The 19,159-nt window shown below is 33.2% G+C and overlaps 1 protein-coding gene and 1 long non-coding RNA gene across 2 annotated transcripts in view; both read right to left on the reverse strand.

The window, feature by feature from the left end:
• Positions 1-19,159, reverse strand: part of LOC127720587 (PR domain zinc finger protein 12-like) — a 449,743-nt gene that overhangs the window by 119,746 nt on the left and 310,838 nt on the right. The gene's annotated exons all lie outside the window — the stretch shown is intronic.
• On the reverse strand, positions 888-16,086 carry LOC127720605 (uncharacterized). The gene is made up of 3 exons (XR_007990896.1): positions 15,985-16,086; positions 6,372-6,420; positions 888-1,111 (listed from the first exon to the last, which is right to left on the reverse strand). It is a non-coding gene; the product is annotated as an uncharacterized LOC127720605 (long non-coding RNA).

The raw sequence follows: 19,159 nt of genomic DNA on the forward strand, positions 1-19,159 counted from the left end.
CATATATAATTATTTACAAGAATACAAAAGGGATTGGACACATGTTATAACAACATAAGCGACGTCCTCACCCAATATAAATATCAACACGAAACATCCAATAATGACGAAACCATGATAACAATGTATGCAGAAACAATATGCAAGGATAAAAGTACAATATAATATGGAAAATAAGGTAGACGTAGACTGGAGTGAAAATAGTCAATGAGAATTCAAGTGCCACATGTAGTTGTATGTTATAAATATCTGTTCTCTTGATAAATGATTGAACAGTTTCAAAAATTTCTATATTGTGCTCAATTGTAAGGTTTCCGTCACCCTCTATTTTAAAAATTAACTATCATATTATGTCTTGCTTCATTTTTCAGAGGACACTCGAAAAAATAGTGAATACAATCTTCAACTGGATGGCCACAGCTGCATGCGAAATTATGTTTGATCATATTAACCCGGATCTGTATTTAAAGAACTGTACATATATGCATATATTATTTTTCTATCACCACAACGAAACTAGGAGGGTGGCTGTATTAAGTTGGCTTTCAATTTTTCGTTTGAAAATATTTATATTACGAGACGTCCTTATGTCTGGGTTAAGTTGATTCCATTCTATTACTTTTATACACTTGAGACGTTTATTAAGAGCTTGAAATACTGATTGGACACATGTCTATTGTTGCGGACTATACTATGTTACCCTCTAGATGTCTTTAGGTTATCTTTTCGTTGGGTTACTGTCTCATTAAGGTATACCGGATGTCTTCTTTTCTTCATATTGAAGTGAAAACCTGCTTTAAAGTATATTTGAAAAAAGAGGTACACGCTTTGTCGAATATTTACTTAAATTCAAACACTGAACAGGAAAATTAAACAAACTGTTAAGGTTTTCAAAACCGCTAAACATTCCTTTTCTTCGTATTAATCCACTTTTTCATACTGATCACTGTTAGTGCTACTATCGTCTAAATCTGGTTGAACATCGAGGTAATCCGGCGATGTGTAATTGTAAACCCTCGTTTGTAGGTATGGCACAGGATCTTCGTAGGGGCGACCAGTAGTGTCATATGAATGTACTTCATCTTGTAGATCTATTGCTAAGTCCAAATATCTGAAAATTATAAAAGGAACATATCAAAATATGCAATGTCTTATCTTAGTAATTTATCTACTTTCAAGAAAGCACAGAGAACGCAACATAACATTGGATACGTATACGATATTAACGGGATCAATTTTAGTACAGTTTGCTCGTTGCTTCTAGCATTTAGATTAATATTCCTTTTCTTTAATTGGCATAGCACTAAAAAATATGTTAAAATGGCAAATGTTTTTGCTACTACATCCAAATCTGTTTAATAAATATCAGAATTGAAAAAAAAGATAATTACACAGATGAGTTAGTTTACATAAATTTCTTTTCGTTACAAGGTACAACGAATACCGTTATGCGTAGTAATTTGCACCCGTGCATACTAAGCAGGAATTTATATCATTCGACGGTTTGCATTTCAACCAGTCTAGACGTTTATAATTCAATTGCTGCTAAGGTCTGTTTGACTTTCTTTTCCTTCATGTCTAACGAGGAAATCCAAAGTTCTCCTGAATGTGCATCTGAAAGAAGTCATCATAGTAGTGAAGTTGATAGTCCTACAAGCAACCCTAAAGCTGATGCTTTCTCGTTGTTTTCCAAGCATTTAGACAGTGCCTTAGAAAAACAGAAAAAGGAGATCTTCGCAGTCTTTAATCAAATATTCCAGCCTTAAACCAACCTGCAAGTAAGCCTGACTTTAAATTCAAATTTGTTAGCAATAAAAGCAGTGTGAATTTAACGACCAAGTTTCCAAGGATATTGATATTTTGAAAGCCGCCATTTCTTCAGATAATCGTGACTTTGCCCTAAAAACTTGAAAAAGTCCAACAAGATATTGCTGCTCGCAACAAAACTGTCAAGATTGGTGACAAGCATGGTTGGGACACCGTTAGCGAGTATGAACGTAACCCTCTTGCTGATAACTCTGATGGTGAGCGCCGTCTACGACAGGCCGAAACCAGAGCAATTCGTAAAAGAAAGGCAGTCGCATCCAAAGACACATCGAAGAAATTTGCAGCTGACAAACTTTTTCGTGGCTTTAGCGAAACACCTGAAACAAGAAGCTATACCAATAGTTCACAAACAACACAAAGATATAATGGTCCAAGATCCAGTCCCGCAAACTTAAGAGCAAGGAAAGGACCATCTCCCCAAGACATCTGCTACTACTATGGTGCCATAGGACACTGGTCGTCTAACTATCCAGAAAAAGCCAATAAGTCTAACAACACCAGCAGTTCCAAATGAGGCATTATCTTTGATTGACTTTAATTTATGTTTAGACACAAACGAGTATGAAAATGAGTCAGTACAAGTTTATAATGTAAAAGGTCGATTATATAATAGCTTACAATTTTGGAAAGAAAAACTTTTATTGGCTGATAGTTTAAAAAATTTAGTTTTACCTATACTTGAATATGGCTATTTTTTAAAGTTTACCAATACACCTCCTTCTGTATTTTTGAATAACAATAGATCTGCTTTTGAACACAAAGATTTTGTTAAACGTGCAATTGCAGATTTGGTATGTACGGGAGTCGCTAAGGAAGATAGCACTGCCCCTTTTGTTGTTAATCCTTTATCTGTGTCGGTCAACTCGACTGGCAAGGAAAGGCTGATTCTTGACCTTAGACACGTAAATCAATACGAAGTGTTATCTAAATTTAAATATGAAGGTGTAAAAGAGGCCAAAACGTGTGCAGCAAATAAACATTTTTCATTTAAGTTTAATTTGAGACACGGGTACCATCATATAGATATACATGTTGAATCACAAAAGTTTCTTGGGTTTTAATGGAAAAGTGACAGTAAAGTTAAATATTACACGTTTACAGCTTTACCCTTTGGGCTGAGCTCAGCTTGTTACATTTTCACTAAAATGGTACGCCTTCTAGTAAAATATTGGCGTAGTAAAGGATTCAAAATAATTGAATATCTACATGATGGACTCTGATTTGAAGATACTGAAGAATTATGTTTAAAAGTGTCAAAAGAAGTATTGTCAGACTTATTGTCAGCTGTTTTTTTGCCAAATTATGAAAAAAGTGTGTGGAAGCCACAAAAAAGTTTAGATTGGCTTGGTTTTGTATGGGATTTACATAGGGGTGTTTTAAGCGTACCCGAAAAGAAAATGTTGAATATTTTGAATTTTATTGCCTTAGTACTTGTAAATCCTTGTAATACGACTGCAAGGAAAGTTGCAGCGGTTGCAACGGTAATTGGTAAAATCATTGCATTATCACCCGCACTAGGAAATATATGTAGAATTATGACAAAACATTTACATCACTTAGTAAACGAGCGATCCTCTTGGGACTCTGGAGTTAAGTTAGATCTTATGTCTATTAAAGAGTTAGAATTTTGGCATTCTTCACTAAAATCTTTACCTAATTGCGTGTTAGCACCAATACAGAGACTTCCAGAGAGGTTATCTTATACTGATGCAAGTTCATATGCGGGCGCTAGTTACATTGTGCATTTTTCTGATCAAATTGCGCATCAGATATGGACAAACGAAGAAAAGCTCAAAAGTTCCACTTGGAGAGAACTAAAGGCAGTGATTTTGACTTTGAAAAGCTTTCCAGATCATTTTAAAAATAAATTTGTAAAACTTTTCGCTGATAACCAAAACGTAGCTCACATATCTGAAGTTGGCAGTATGAAACAGGATTTGCACAATCTAGCTATGGAGATTTTTTATTTTTGTATAGGCAACTCGGTGTGTTTGAAAATTGAACGGATGCCAAAAAACTTTGAATACTATCGCGGATCAGTATAGTAAAATCTTTGAGTTTGACGATTGGTCGGTGTCGGACAGAGTTTTCCATTAGTTTAATAAAATATAGGGAACTTTTAGCATAGATCGATTTGCTGACAGTAACAATGCTGCTAAACTCCCAAGGTATAATTCAAAGTTCTTTGATCCTTTAACCAAAGGTATCGATGCTTTTACGTTTGATTGGTCTAGCGATAATAAATGGCTCGTGCCACTTGTATATTTAATAGCTCACACTGTAAATCATATTCAATTATGTAAAGCTAAAGGTACATTGGTTATCCCTAAGTGGAAATCGGCAGTTTTTTGGCCGATGCTGGTGTCTGTTGACACCGGCAAGTTTGTTAGTTTAGTGCAAGATTTTTTGGAGTATGAAACCTCTTCTATTTTTTTTTCAACAGGGGATCTGCTGAGAATATGGTTTTCAACGAAAGCAGGTTTATTTCAAATGTGCTTGTATTGATACTTGATGCCAAAAATGAATGAATGAATTTTGAGTGAAAATTTCTTTATGCGGACCTTGCCGCCCTTTGTGTTTTGATATTGTGACTGTACATTGTACAGTGTACATGTGCTTTATATGCGGACCTGGCCGCTTGTGTCACGGCCCTGGTCGTAATTTTCTGTCATTGAAGGATATTGCATATCTTTCCATTTCTTTTGCAGATCCTTTTGAGTAAGGAATGGAAAGATATGTATACAAACTCTCGCGCAAACATGGGTTACATAATACCGCTTTTGCAGTTATGGATATGGATAAAAAGAGTAAATCAGATTCCACAAACAAGAAATACGATTTATATCTTAATAAATTCAAACTTTGTTGTAGAAAGTACAATTTAAAATTTTTGCCAGCGGATGTATCTACGGTTTCCTTGTATCTCACAGATTTAATACAATCAGCTTGTTCAGTGTCCGTACTTAATTCTAACTTTTTTTACGCAATTAAGTGGTATCACGAACTGTTTTTATATCCAAACCCTTGTTGCAGTTCGCTGTCAAACATTGTCTTAAAAGGTGGAAAAAGAATTCTGGCGAAACCCATACAAAAGAAAGAATCAATCACAGCGGATATGATTGTTAAACTATTTAACCTGTATCATGATAAATCTAACCTGTCCAACTGTAGGTTACTTTGTATGTTATTATTGGCTTATGCTGGATTTTTTTAGATACAAAGAACTCTCGCATATAAGAATGAGTGATATCAGTTTTCATAATACATACGTTGAAATTATAGCTCACAATTGCAAGACCGATATTTACAGACAAGGTAGTATAGTTATGATAGCAAGTACGGATATGCCGACTTGTCTTGTTAATTTTTTAAAACATTATTGTGACTTGGCAAGTCTTGAGATTAATTCATCGGAGTACATTTTTCGTTCTTTACAGTCCAAAAAAGATACTTTGGCATTGAGTAAAGTAAATAAGCCTTTATCTTATACTAGAGCCAGAGAAATTCTTCTTGAAGCTTTGAGCGCAATAGTGTTGGATAAAAAGCAATTTGGTTTGCATAGTTTACGAAGCGGATGCGCTACTCAAGCCGCAAACAAATGTGTTTCAGATAGGCTTTTCAATGTTCATGGCCGTTGGCGATTCGAAAATGCTAAAGACGGATATGTGAAAGACAGTATTGAAAAAAAGCCTTTCTGTTTCTAAAAACCTTGGCATCTGATATGCACTCTTTCGCCTTTTGTCTCGACTGGATGCTGCAAACCTACATCCCATAGAATATTTATGTCTTGTGTCATTGAGCCTTGTATAGAAAAGAAATGCTTAATGTTCGGTTGAACCCGTGAAAAAGAACATAAATAAATTTCTTTTCGTTACAAGGTATAACGAATACCGTTATGCGTAGTAATTTGCACGGGTGGATTCACCCGTGCATACTAAGCGGGAATTTAAATCATTCGAAGGTTAGCGTTTCAACCAGTCTAGACGTTTATAATTCAATTGCTGCTAAGGTCTATTTGACTTTTTATAATTTGTTTAAAAAACAATTTTTGTTCTGTTCTGTCTTTTACACGTATACGACTATTCTTATAGAATTGTACAATTCAATAGAAGCACATGTACACTGCCCAATTTACAGTATTTATTCAATTTCCTTTTTTCATTCATTTAGTTGTGAATTGTTTCTAATATTTTGTAATTGTATTTTGTAGATTGTGCAGGCTGTTGATCATACTTCTAGTGAAGAGAATGTGATAAGGACTGTTTTTTTCGTAACACCTGCCGTTCTAAATTTTTGTTCACATGTTGTTATTATGTTTCGATTGTATTATTAAACGACTGGATGCTGCAAACCTACATCCCATAGAATATTTGTGTTTTGTGTCATTGAGCCTTGTATAGAAAAGAAATGCTTTATGTTCGGTTGAACCCGTGAAAAAGAACATTATATGATACCTTAATCCAAAGGCACCGGCTGTTTAACGGTTGACACATTGACATTTCTTTTAGGCGACCGAGTTACACTAACTAATAAATATACATTACCTGTCATCATTTGGAGGACTCTCAATGTGTATTTGGATATCCCGAGAACCTGTAAAAGATCTAGTCTTTCAAACTTTTAACTTATAATACTAGTATATATAATCAAAATGATTTTGGGGAATGTCTCTTTTCTTTAACAAATGGCATTTTATATTATCGTTCTTTATGTATTATTATCAACCTTGTGCATCTCATAAAAGTTTGGAGATGAGACCATGCAATATCATCAAGTTTCACTATGGCCGCTGTAAAATAAGAAAGAGATGGAAAATGAAAGAAATGATAAGTTATGCCTCTCATTGACAATAAAATGTCAGTATATATATATGAAAGCCGAGAAGGATCATTCAAAATTCAAAATTCACATTAATCTATAATGTTTCCACGCGCTTACGAAAGCCAACAAAGATCGCACTTTAACATAATACTGAAAGCTATTTTATAAAGTTTGTTTAGGGCACGAACCCATTAAAACAAGGCAAAGGGTCCGTAAAACCTTCATAGGGATGCATCCAGCTTTACCTGTGGTATCGTTATTTCAGATTCATTATTATAGATTTAAATAACCTAAAGTCGACGAGCGCTGAGTTATTCATCTATGTAGCGAATCAGAAGAAAAGTTTAGATAATTATAGATTATTGTTGGTCATCTCAACGAGATTGATTTTCTCTCTTGAGCCGGGACGGCGAAAGTGAGAAAAGCAATCGAGTTGAGATGACTAATGATAATCTGTTTATCGCTATTTTACCTATGACGACGTTGTTAATTTCATTGACAACGGCACGTGCGCCCATAGTTTCTAGCGATAATTTTTCTTATCATATACTTACAGTAAATAACTTATACTTTTTACAGTATGATAATAGCATTAAATTTACGTAAATTCCATATTTTCCAAAATGGTGTTTAGCGGGCTGATATGAAAAATTTATCACATGCTTCCAGCTATTATAACATGCCTTTCGTAACGTTATCGCATGGCGTTCCGGCGTTACTCGGCAAATTCCGGAAAATACACCTCGATGGTACGTTTTCAGTGAAAAACATAACAAAGTAGGATACAAAACAAATATTAGGAAACAGGAAAACATATTATGTAAGTTGCAAATGATACAGTAAATTCATTTTTCAAATTTTCAAGCATAATCTAGAAAGTTTCTTTACAAATGTTGACTTTTCCAAACAGTGCTCTTGGCACTCATACCACATCTTCTTATATCTATCATTATGTTTTGTTGAATTTTTTGTTTATCGTCAATATAGAAATATATTAAACTGTTGTTTTCTCCTCTGTTGAGGCATATGATAGAAAGATTTCATATCGGATGTATTACATTTGGCGGCTGACGTCCGTAAACATTTCAGTTTTTGAACTTCTACTTGAGAACCACTTAAAAGGATCAATATATTAAACTATTTTTTTCTTCATTGTTGAAGCATATGATAAAAAGATCATAACATGTCATTTTTCATATCAGATGCATTATCAGCCCTCGAGCCTTCGGCTCTTGGGCTGATATTGAAACTTGGGCTGATAATACATCTGATATGAAAAATGCCATGTAATAATCTAATAATATCACTCTACTGTGCTGAGAAAGGAAATTATCAGTCAGTAAAATCAAAGGAAAATTTCGTAAAATAGCGATAAATCACAGTTATTATCATTTTGATTGAGAAGCTCTTGTTTAAAGTCTGTCTCATGAATTATAGGTACGTCTCTTATTTTTTTTTTTCCTTTTTGACGGGTGTATAGCAATATGGTCATCCCTTGGTCTTCATCCGATCGGCAGTAATACGCTTTTTAAACTAAGTCCTTTTTGTTGTGCGGGACGCATAAATTCTCAGTCACGTCCGGTCATATTGGGAACGTTTAATCCGATTATTCGTGTAGAGAGAATACCACGATCTCTGCACGCTAAGAACCTTGCAACAACTTTTGAGGGGTCTTGTTGCAAGGCAAAATTTCTGTCCTACTCGATATATCCTTATTTCCAGCGGCGTTCCAAATTTTTCGCCCTTCATCCCGGTCGACCGCCTATTTTAAGACCTACCTTTTGTATTAATTATATTTCTCTCATAATAAATATGCATGAAATATTTGCCACTGGAAGTTAAGCAAACAACAACCAATCTCTTATTATAACCCGGTTTTCCAAACGAAGAATCTAGTTATTAAAATAAGTATGTATATATATACAGCAGACAGATTTTGTGTATTATTTATCAAATTTATCAAATTTTATGTTGTTATAGCAACAAAATTCGAGTCAAGTTTTTGACAATTTTCAGTTATGTTGTTTAGGTGTCACGGTCTATGATTGAACTAAATATGACACTTATGTCATTAACTTATGTAATTCAATTTATATATTCAGAAAAGATGTATATATACATTATTTGTCATGTTGTATGTGTCATGTATGTTGTACACTTGGATTACGCAATGTCATATTTATCATATGTGCTTTATCCGGAGACATGTATGTCTCAGCTTTATCTAATAAAATATATATAATCGAATGAAGTCTTGGGATCGCCCAGAATCGATGAATAGTATATAAAAGTCCAAACAAAGCACATAATTCATTTATAACAGTTTTATAAAACTGTCAGAAGTACAAACTTTTCTAAAAATAGATGCAAACAATAAAAACTGTAAATAAACACATTCTACAGTTGAACTCGACAAGCCTAGACACTCGGTTATTGATGTGTCAATTTATTTGAGAATGCAGATCAGTAGCTCATAAATAATTAGTCGCCAATAAAATGGCAAGTGAGGTACATCGATATGATATACTAGAATTGTTATCCTAAATATATGATATACATGTATAAGAAAAAATGCACATAAAGCAGCAATATGATAATAGATTGTAATAAAGTTTGTATTTCTCCCTTCTGGAAACTCGCATCCACAAACAGCTAAGGGGCGTACAAAAGGGCCACCACACAATTAAATTTCAAATATGCATGAAAACACCTATATTATAATAACCAAGTGCGTTTCAAAATACTTCAGTATGTATTTCATTTGCAATAGTTTACTTATAAAAGATTTCAAGGTAATGTTGAACACACGAAAGCTGAAAACCGTTCTCCTGTTTTTAAACAGTCACCCGGATTACCGCAACCATTACTGATGATGCAAATCTTATCATAACATGTTAAAGGTGAATGTCGTTATAATCTGTTTCACTCATACAGCTGATAAAATGAAAACTATGTCAAATGTTAATCAAAGTACTGAAGTACTGAACATCGGATGACCGCAAGTTCTTGTGGATGGTCACAAGCACTTGTCTCAGAAAAAAAATCACATCTCTATAGCTGAAAGTGAGGTTAATGTACAGAGATATAATTTTTTCTGAGAAAATTTCGTGCGTGGATGATGAATAAATGACAGGGAATTCAACCTCATCGTAATAACTATTATATTGTAGCAGAGACATATAAATATTTAGTAAATATGTCTCTGATTGTAGAGATACAAATCAGTATACTCTGGTTTGTTGTTATATATTATATTTATATTTGTATATAACAGTTACATGTATATATAATTTTCATCCATTTGTATATCATTCTATTCTACTATTCTAATAATACAGTCTTGCATCCAAACCCTACAGAGTGTAATTTTCATATCTTCTCTCAATTATAAAATGGTTAACTAAAGCTGTAAATCTGTCACCTGATGCTGATAAAGGGTCTGATAATAATACTTAACAAACAGATGTTTAAAACAAAAAACTGAGTTTGTAATAACAGTAGAGATGATAATACAGAAAATGTCCAGTTTCTGATTTTACCATTCCAGAACAGGAACAATGAAATTAATTGAAATTTTGATTATTTTAACATTTTATAATAACTACTCATGGAAATTAAATATTAAAAAGGATGAAGGAAAGTTTGTGATGTTATATTTCCCTACACATAAAAAAAAAATTGAAATTTTTATTTGTCTACCTATAAGTTTTAATTTTTATTACATGTTTACATTTGTAATTAACTAAAAAAAATTAATATTCACATTTGTATTTACTATTAATTCATTCATGCAACAACTACCACCAATTATCATGAAAACAAAACATGTGGTATTCATCAACTAACAAACTTATAATTGGAGTGACAAATTTATTTGAAAATTTTGTGTTTTCTAAGTGGTATTGGTGATAAGCTGATTTTCAATCCAACATCATTTTGATGCAAATTCTTGGGCATAGTTGTACGACTGAATAGTGCAGTGCAAGTGCATGATGGACACTCTTCTGTAATAATTCGATTTTTCTAATAGATCGGATTTGAGTAGGCATTTATATTTTCCCACAAAACGTTCTTGAGATATTCTTCCGCATGCGTTAACACAATTTTTCTGAACGTGTGCATAGATATTAATTTTTTACTTATATATATATTTCTAACGACAAAACATTTTCATATTATTTTAAAATTTATGTTCTAAAATAAAATATTTTTATGAGAATTCATTGAAGAAATGAATTTATAACAAGCGATAAGGAATTTTATTTTGCACTTGATAATGTCCGCGTATTTATAGATCGGTTACCAGTCAAACACGAAAGTTACGTAAGTAGAAATCTATCTGGCAACAATACATCGGAATGCCCTCACGGTCATCGCGATGTAAAAATTACCAGAGCAGCTTCTGATATATATTAGTAAGACAAAATGTATTTGAAAAAGTTTTCCTGAAAAAAATAATGTTTTGAAGTTATAAAAATAATTAATTGTAAGACAATGTAATTCCCTTCTTTGAGGTGCTTTCTCATAATTTCCGAATTCTACAAGATTTACAGGCGCTTAGAGGATTGGACCCTTCTTTTAAATTTCATTTTTGGAATTTATTTAAAATTGGAATACGGCAGCATCGGTCCACACACACACACTTTTTGCAGTCTACTCCAATCTTATAAATGGACTATTTTTATACAAAGGTACACACACACGTGCCGCCGGAATAATCTCAGCTGTGGAGGAGGGAGGCATTACTTTAATTTTTAACCATTGTCCGTCAGTACGTCCGTACGTTTTAATGGGGAAATTGGCAAATTTGTAGTTTCCAGAATTTAACTTTATTTTGCCTCAACCAAATGTGATGCAACTTAAACACATTGCTTATTACCACCAAACTCAGATTTAGTTCAAATTTGGCTGGCGTCACTTTCACTGTTCTCGAGTTATGCCCCTTTATAAATTTGCTAAATTTGCCGTTTCCGCACTCTAACATTATTTGCCTCAACCAAATGTGATGAAACTTACATACAATGCTTATTACCACTTCAACAATGAGCAAACCCCTTACCACATAGCAAGACATTAAAAGTCCCGATGTCAATACATGAAAAAGAGGGCTGCTTAAAATGCCATCAGTACCACTGAATCAAATGTACATATGATGCATATGCGAATAATTGGCATGTTCCAGAGAGGTATACAGCCAGTAGAAACATAAATTGAAGCTGGTACTCCAGGAACGTATTCGCATAGGAGTATTTTAACCTAATTTTTCACAAAGCTTTTTTTTTATCTTTATTATACACAAAACTTCTATAGCCCTATGTACTCGTCGTTTGCTATTTTAGGAGGGAGATGACAACTTTATTTGGAAAATTAGTTTTTTTTTTATTTCAAATCTTTTTTATTTATACTACCAGAACGTTTTCTTGTGAATTAATAACTAATAGTGACCTTGCTAAATCAGAACCAACATTGAAAGATCAAGTTTTCAGTGTTTACAGGGGAGGTAATATAATGACACTAGATTTCCAACTGACATTGTTAAGATGCAATGAAAAAATCCGGAAGCCCCGGGTAAAATTGATATCCAGGAACATTGCACACATTTTCGTCCTTTACAAAGTTGATTTCGGGTTAAATATATAACAGAAATAAATTAATAAATAATCATTAAAAAAATGATTATAGTTGAAATTTTATAACACAATCAAATATAGTATGTCAAAATTATGTAAGCATCCTGTGCAATGTAAGAAAATTTATCTTTTCACAAAGCGAAATGCTTAATTTCTTACAGCATAGAATTCTCAATTTGTTCCCTGTGTGAATAAAAAAAAACATCGCTACGGTCTCCATTCTTCGCCTGCCTATTCTCTAATTTTACACCCGACCATAATTCTTATTCACTACACCGAAAAGCGGACGAAATATATTTTTTTGTTGTATAAATGAAGATGGTGCACAATTTGCCACCAAAAAGGTTCACCTGCAATCTATATCAATGCAAACAATTTGAATATATTAACAGATTTAAGCTTCATAATATCTGAAAACATTCTGTTTTTAAGTGAACTATGTAGTAAACCCCGTGTATAATTAATATAATATATCAGCAGGTACGGATTCAAGCGGTGGTGCCCCCCCCCCCCCCTCATAAAGGAAAAATAAAGGTAAACTGACAGCTAATTTTACATTCCTCTAATTCCTAATGGTAAAGAGCGTCAACCCCCCCCCCCCCCCCCCCAAAAAAAAAACAGAACAAAAAAGCACCAAAGACTTGATCTGCGTCTGTCCTTTGATCTTAATAAATGTTAAGATCAGTTTAGCTTGAGGTAATTTTTAAACGTGACCTACTGGCGCCCATTTTTTTCGACTCATATATGGTAAACATATACTGTGAATTGTGCATTGCAAGTTACTATTTTATCACTCTAGAATAGTCAAATTATTTACGGATACGTGACTAAGTGTATTCTACGGGGAAAATGTAAACATTTCAGTTTTACACGGAAAACTCTACACTAAAATATATACGACAAAAGGGACATTTTTTCGTTCCCTTGATTTCAATAAAGGTAATCTATGTTCTACTGATAAATTTTAAGTCAGGGATTTTGTTACCACAAATTACTTTAATATGAAAATAAGAAGATGTGGAATGATTGCCAATGAGACAACTCTCCACAAGAGACCAAATGACACAGAAATTAACAACTATAGGTCATAGTACGGCCTGCAACAATGAGCAAAGCCCATACCGCATAGTCAGCTATAAAAGGCCCCAAAATAACAAATGTAAAACAATTCAAACGAGAAAACTAACGGCCTGATTTATGTACAAAATAATAAACGAAAGCAAAATATGATATACAGCAACAAACGACATCAATTGAATAAAAGGCTCCTGCCTTGGGACAGGCACATACAAAAAGAGGCCGGGTTAAACATGTTAGAGGGCGCCTTACCCTACCTTTTACCAGGGACAGTGGTGTAACAGTACAAATATGAACAAACTATAAAAATCAGTTGAAAAGGGCTTAACTCATCAGATCGGTACAAAGCACAAAAACAAGTAACAAAAACACAGAGTGGACGTTTCAAGGTACTTATACATCCCCACAACAAAGAGACACTAAGTACAGATCTGAGAATACTCGCAATTACTGACAGCTAGTTCAAATCCAATAACAACTTTAAAAAAAATCATGCATCTAAGACTAAAATATCAATCAGTACACATCTAACATCATATGGATTTAGTGTAAAGACGTGTTGCACAGTCAGAGAAAACATGCTTTTCTTTAATGCCAAGATACAGGTATCGACAGATTGTAGAGCCATGAATATGCATATGTATATAAAAATAACTAGAACACACCCGCGAAATCGCGGGCATTAGAGCGTAATTGAAAGTACATGTATGTAAACTGTTGTAGGATGAATTTTTGTAAAAGATTTGACTGGAGAATTTCAGGAAAGGTATCAAAAGTCATCGGTATTTGGGGACAGGACACATTTTTTTTTAGCCCTCCCACTTTTATCTCAAGTCCGTTATTTTTGTTTTCTGTTTTTCTGTATACTATGAACATACATATACTTTCAATAAAGTGTATATGCTATTTACTATCACTTCCAAGTTTACTTTCCACTGCGGTCACTGATATTATTATATAGACTAAGAGACTATCCACGGCGGTCACTGATATATTATATAGAGACTCTCTATATAATATATCAGGGACCGCCGTGGGTAGTAAACTTGGAATAGCAAACGCACTTTATTTAAAGTATAATTATGTATGATCATAGTATACAGAAAAACGCGAAAATAATTGTCATGTCCCCAAGAACTAATGAAAATTATGTGTAATTTTAAAACAGTCCTAAACGGAAGTCTTTTCTATGACTTAAAAGTCCGTCCGATGACGGAAACAATATCCGGACGCCTTTATTTTCGTTTTCCTCCCAAAATAACCCAAACTGGATAATCGTAAGCGAGGATGACAAATGCGACTATGCATGGTACCTATAGGACACAAAGGCATGATGATTAATTTATTGTGGAAGGAAGAGAAGCGACACACAAAATGAGGTCTTCTCGTTTAATAGTATAGATATTTAGTTTGATTTTAATTTACTGAAAACAATATCAATATCAATATCAATAACAATATTAAAAGATCTAATTACAGTGTTGAATTGGTAAAACCTTTACTAAATTTTTCCATAGTTATAAAGATTTGGTTTGGAAGTTTGGTTGTACCTGTAGAAAACTTATTTTTAACGGGATAGCACATCCAAATTTTTACGAAGATGTTGTTTACAAGGCCCGGATGCGATAAACGGGTGAACTTATCAATCCTTTAAATAAACTTATTATAAAAGGTTACCATTTCAACACTATTTGAATACTAGTAATATAGTTTTATTGGTATTAATATTGATTTTGTTATCAGTAAATCAAACTAAATTATTTTTTTCTGCTTTGTATCGATCTGATGAGTTAAGATCTTTTCAACTGATTTTTATAGTTTGTTCTTATGTTGTACTGTTACACCACTCTCCCAGGTAAGGGGGGGGGGGGGGGAGGAGGGTGGCGCGCCGTCAAACTAGTTTAACCCCGCCACATTCTGTATATGCCTGTACCAAGTCAGGAGCCTGTAATTAAGTGGTTGTCGTTTGTTGCTGTATATCATATTTGTTTTTCGTTCATTATTTTGTACATAAATCGTTTGCATTGTTTTACAGTTTTCACCTTAGTCAGTTGTGTCATTGGTAATCATACCACATCTTCTTATTTTTATATTATGAATCATTCTCAAGTTATGAACTGAAGAAAAACATAAAACATTAGAATAAGGATTGAAGTGACACTCGATATCCCCACTCTCCCTGAGTATAAGTGATAACAAGAAATGTTTCACTTGTCTGACATAATGTCGGCACATATCCTTTCAAAAGTTTGGTTGTTTGTCTGTGTACAATTATAATATTAATCTAAGGTATATCTAAGATCAAGAGATAAGATTATGATAATATTTATTGTGTTTGGATTTCAACTGCAATAAAACAGGATTATCTTTCTTTATTTGCGAGTTCTGAAATTTGAATTTTGAATTCTGAATTATGAATGATCCTTCTCGGATTTCGTAGTTGTCTCATTGGCACTCATACCACATCTTCTTTTATCTATTAACGGCTAAATATATATTACTAACCTTGTATTATATACATACGCTATAGTTATACCACAACAATAAAAAAAAACAACAGTAAAATGAAGAAAACTAAGAGAATTCAGTTAAAAATAATAAATAATATAAAAAAATCATAAACAGTTACCAGATTCCTTCTGTTTAGACCTGATTGTCAGTGAGATTGTTAAGAAGCCTGTTGTCAAAATCGTCAATACGACCCCTACCATGATCCAGAACGTATTCATACCAGTGTGTTCTGTGATAAAATATAACTAAATGCGATCATGTGTGATGCGAAAAGAACATTATGTCATGTCAATGTGCAAGAAGAAGCTATACAAATTGCTGGATCAATAGTTTTTTTTAATGGATATCACAGTTTTACTAATGAAATTCATTTGTATATTTTATCTCATATTTTGATGTGATTGACATTCATTAAAGTGCTTTATTTTTGTATATTAAAATATTTAATTAATTAAAGTTTTTCAAAAATATCAAGCCCCCAAAATTGATGAATTCTAACAACGGTACAAATCTTGAAAATTTGAATGCTAATCTGATACACAGGCAACCAAAGACCTTACCAATCATATTCAGTGATTAATTATCATACATTGTATAAGTGTGGATTGGTTAAAACATTAGATTTTATTAATGATAGTACGGCATACGTTTTGTACCAACAGCACCATACACATTTGTGTCTTCTTTTGTATCACACCTTCTTTTATTTTTCAATTTATGAAAATAAATATAGAGAGGAATCAAATCAACAAGTACCTTGTACCATATATGTGAAAGTTTCAAGGTTTTGCATTGGTTGATACATTTTTGGTTTTATTTGGTTTAGGTTGCTGCGTTTCAAGCAAAAAAAAACAACATTATTAGACACTACATTTTGTATATATGAAGATATAAGTGACCCAAGAAAGAGATAGGAACTGTCATGCTTATCTTGATTTCATTTCAGGGTTATTTTTAAAATTCCATGAATCTTTTTTTTTAAAAATCACATCACCATAGCTTCATGTGTGTACATGCGTTTGTGACAGTAATATGTTATATTTCTGTATATGTATTTTATTCTATTTTTTATATTTCTGTATATGTATTTTATTCTATTTTTTCTAAAAAATGCTGATTTGTACATGTAATTATTACCTGTGGTATATAAAAAAATTTACGTATCTGTGTGATTTTTTTTCACATTCTATTTGTTAAGTCCAAAACAGATTAAATCAAGTGTCCATCAATAATATATAAATGTATGCCCTATTTCACATCTCTTGTAGTCAAATCCAACTACACTTAGATTCATAATCTTATCAATGTTGACACAATGACTGAAACAAATACAGGGGAACGTGGCGCTATCCCTTTAACAAAAAATATTTAGGTACGGTGAGCAACCACACTAGGTATTTTCATATTATTTAGTCATTGCTTCTGAGAAAATACTGAAGTTATATAATGATATCTTATGGTTTCTTAAAGTTTATAGTTTTTACACTTTCACATGGAATTCTATAAAACATATTTTCGCTTTTAGATCATACCTAATGTGACCTTAATTTGTTCACATCTTCTTCCAAATATGTTTGTCAAACATATATTATAGTCGCTGAGAGAGCAGTCGTGCTGGCCTGTTGTAAAGTAAGTCATATACCCCTGAACTGATAGTGTTCGATCATAAATAACCAAATCCATTTTCAATCGTTTTAGATATTCACCAGTGGATGAGAGATTTAACAAGGACACTTCATTACAACGCCAATCGACTGTGGATAATGCTGACCTGGTAAAGATCTGTATTGTAAGATGCCATTCTCCTCTGTCTTTTTTAGAGCTGCGGTTCACAATGATAGGAGGCCCTGAAATTAATATTACTTTGTTTTTGTTCACATGCACTCACCACATTACTTTTATATTGTGATTTTAAAACGTTCTTGGCGAAAATAAGCACAATATAAACAAGCGGCTCTAAAGAGCCTGTGTCGCGCACCTAAATCTAAGTGCATCTTCAACAATGGTCACACTCCAACATTGTAGACAAGAATGTAATTCATGACAAAAAATCTCTTTTTTGTTCATCTTGTATTGATGATCATTTTTTTCTGTTTACAGTTTCTCTCTACCTTCTTCAATATTTGTCCAAAACACAAAAAGGGTAAAAATCGTCTTTTTTGTCTATAAATCTTATAAAGAGTCTTCTAACAATTCCGGCATAATTTGACTTATTTGTAGTTCCTGTCTTGCTGATCCTGTTTGCTATTTATAGTTTCTCTCTATCTGTTATAGTTTTCAAGATAATAGGCAAAACAAATAGTAGTCGTCTGCAGCTGACTTCTTGATGAAAATAGACATTAGGTAGATCTCAACATTCTGAATGTTATTGCTTCTGTCAGACTTGTCAGTCTATGTTCTGTTTAAGTCATGTCGGCCATGTTGGTTGGCAGGCAAGGCATCGAAAACATTATTAAAATAGATACCCCAATGATGATTGTGCTTGTGGTCAAATTTGGTTAAAATTGGCTCAGTAGTTTCGGAGGAGGCGATGTTTGTAACGACGGTCGCCAAGTAACCGGAATAGCTCGCTTGGCCCTGTAAAATAGTTAAAAAAAACAGTAAAAAAGTCGTTTAAGGAACTTCTGACCATATCAACACATTTCATCTAAATCAGGTAAAAATTGCTTAAATTTCAGTGAAATCGTAAAAGTTAAGTAGACAATAAAACACTACATACCAGCTACAATCAATTTAGTCGTGTGGTTTGCCCATAAAATAACATTTGCATCATTATTCCAAACACTGCATGTGTACTTTCCTTCATCACGGTAGTTACAGTCATTTATAATTAGGACTGAGTTATGTTTGTCTAATGTGCCGTTGATGGATCGGATGTATGTGCCATCAACACTGTGAATCCATGACGAAAAACCAAACATTCCAAGTTCCCCTTTTGCTGTACAAACAAGAGCGACAGGCTTGGAAAAATTGCAGTAAAACTCTTCATTAAGTGTCAAGATAGGTTTATCTGCGAATGAATAATTTTACTTATTTGACATTACATATGATTAATTATAGAAAGGTTTTCGTATTAGGTTTTAGCAATTTTATGAAGTCAATGACAATTAAACAACCTGGTGAAACATTTTTATTTCAGAGAAAACACCATTACTTTTCTCGTTCCAACATCTTGAATTTAACTAGTAATCGATATTATATATTGTCCATACCTATAATATAACACTATTAATACGTTCCCCTTGTAATCGTCCCTTTACCAATAAAATTTAATTTTCAGTGGGTTTCGCATT

Source organism: Mytilus californianus, unplaced genomic scaffold (assembly GCF_021869535.1).
Source record: "Mytilus californianus isolate M0D057914Y unplaced genomic scaffold, xbMytCali1.0.p SCAF_1, whole genome shotgun sequence".
Classification (NCBI taxonomy): Eukaryota; Metazoa; Mollusca; class Bivalvia; order Mytilida; family Mytilidae; genus Mytilus; species Mytilus californianus.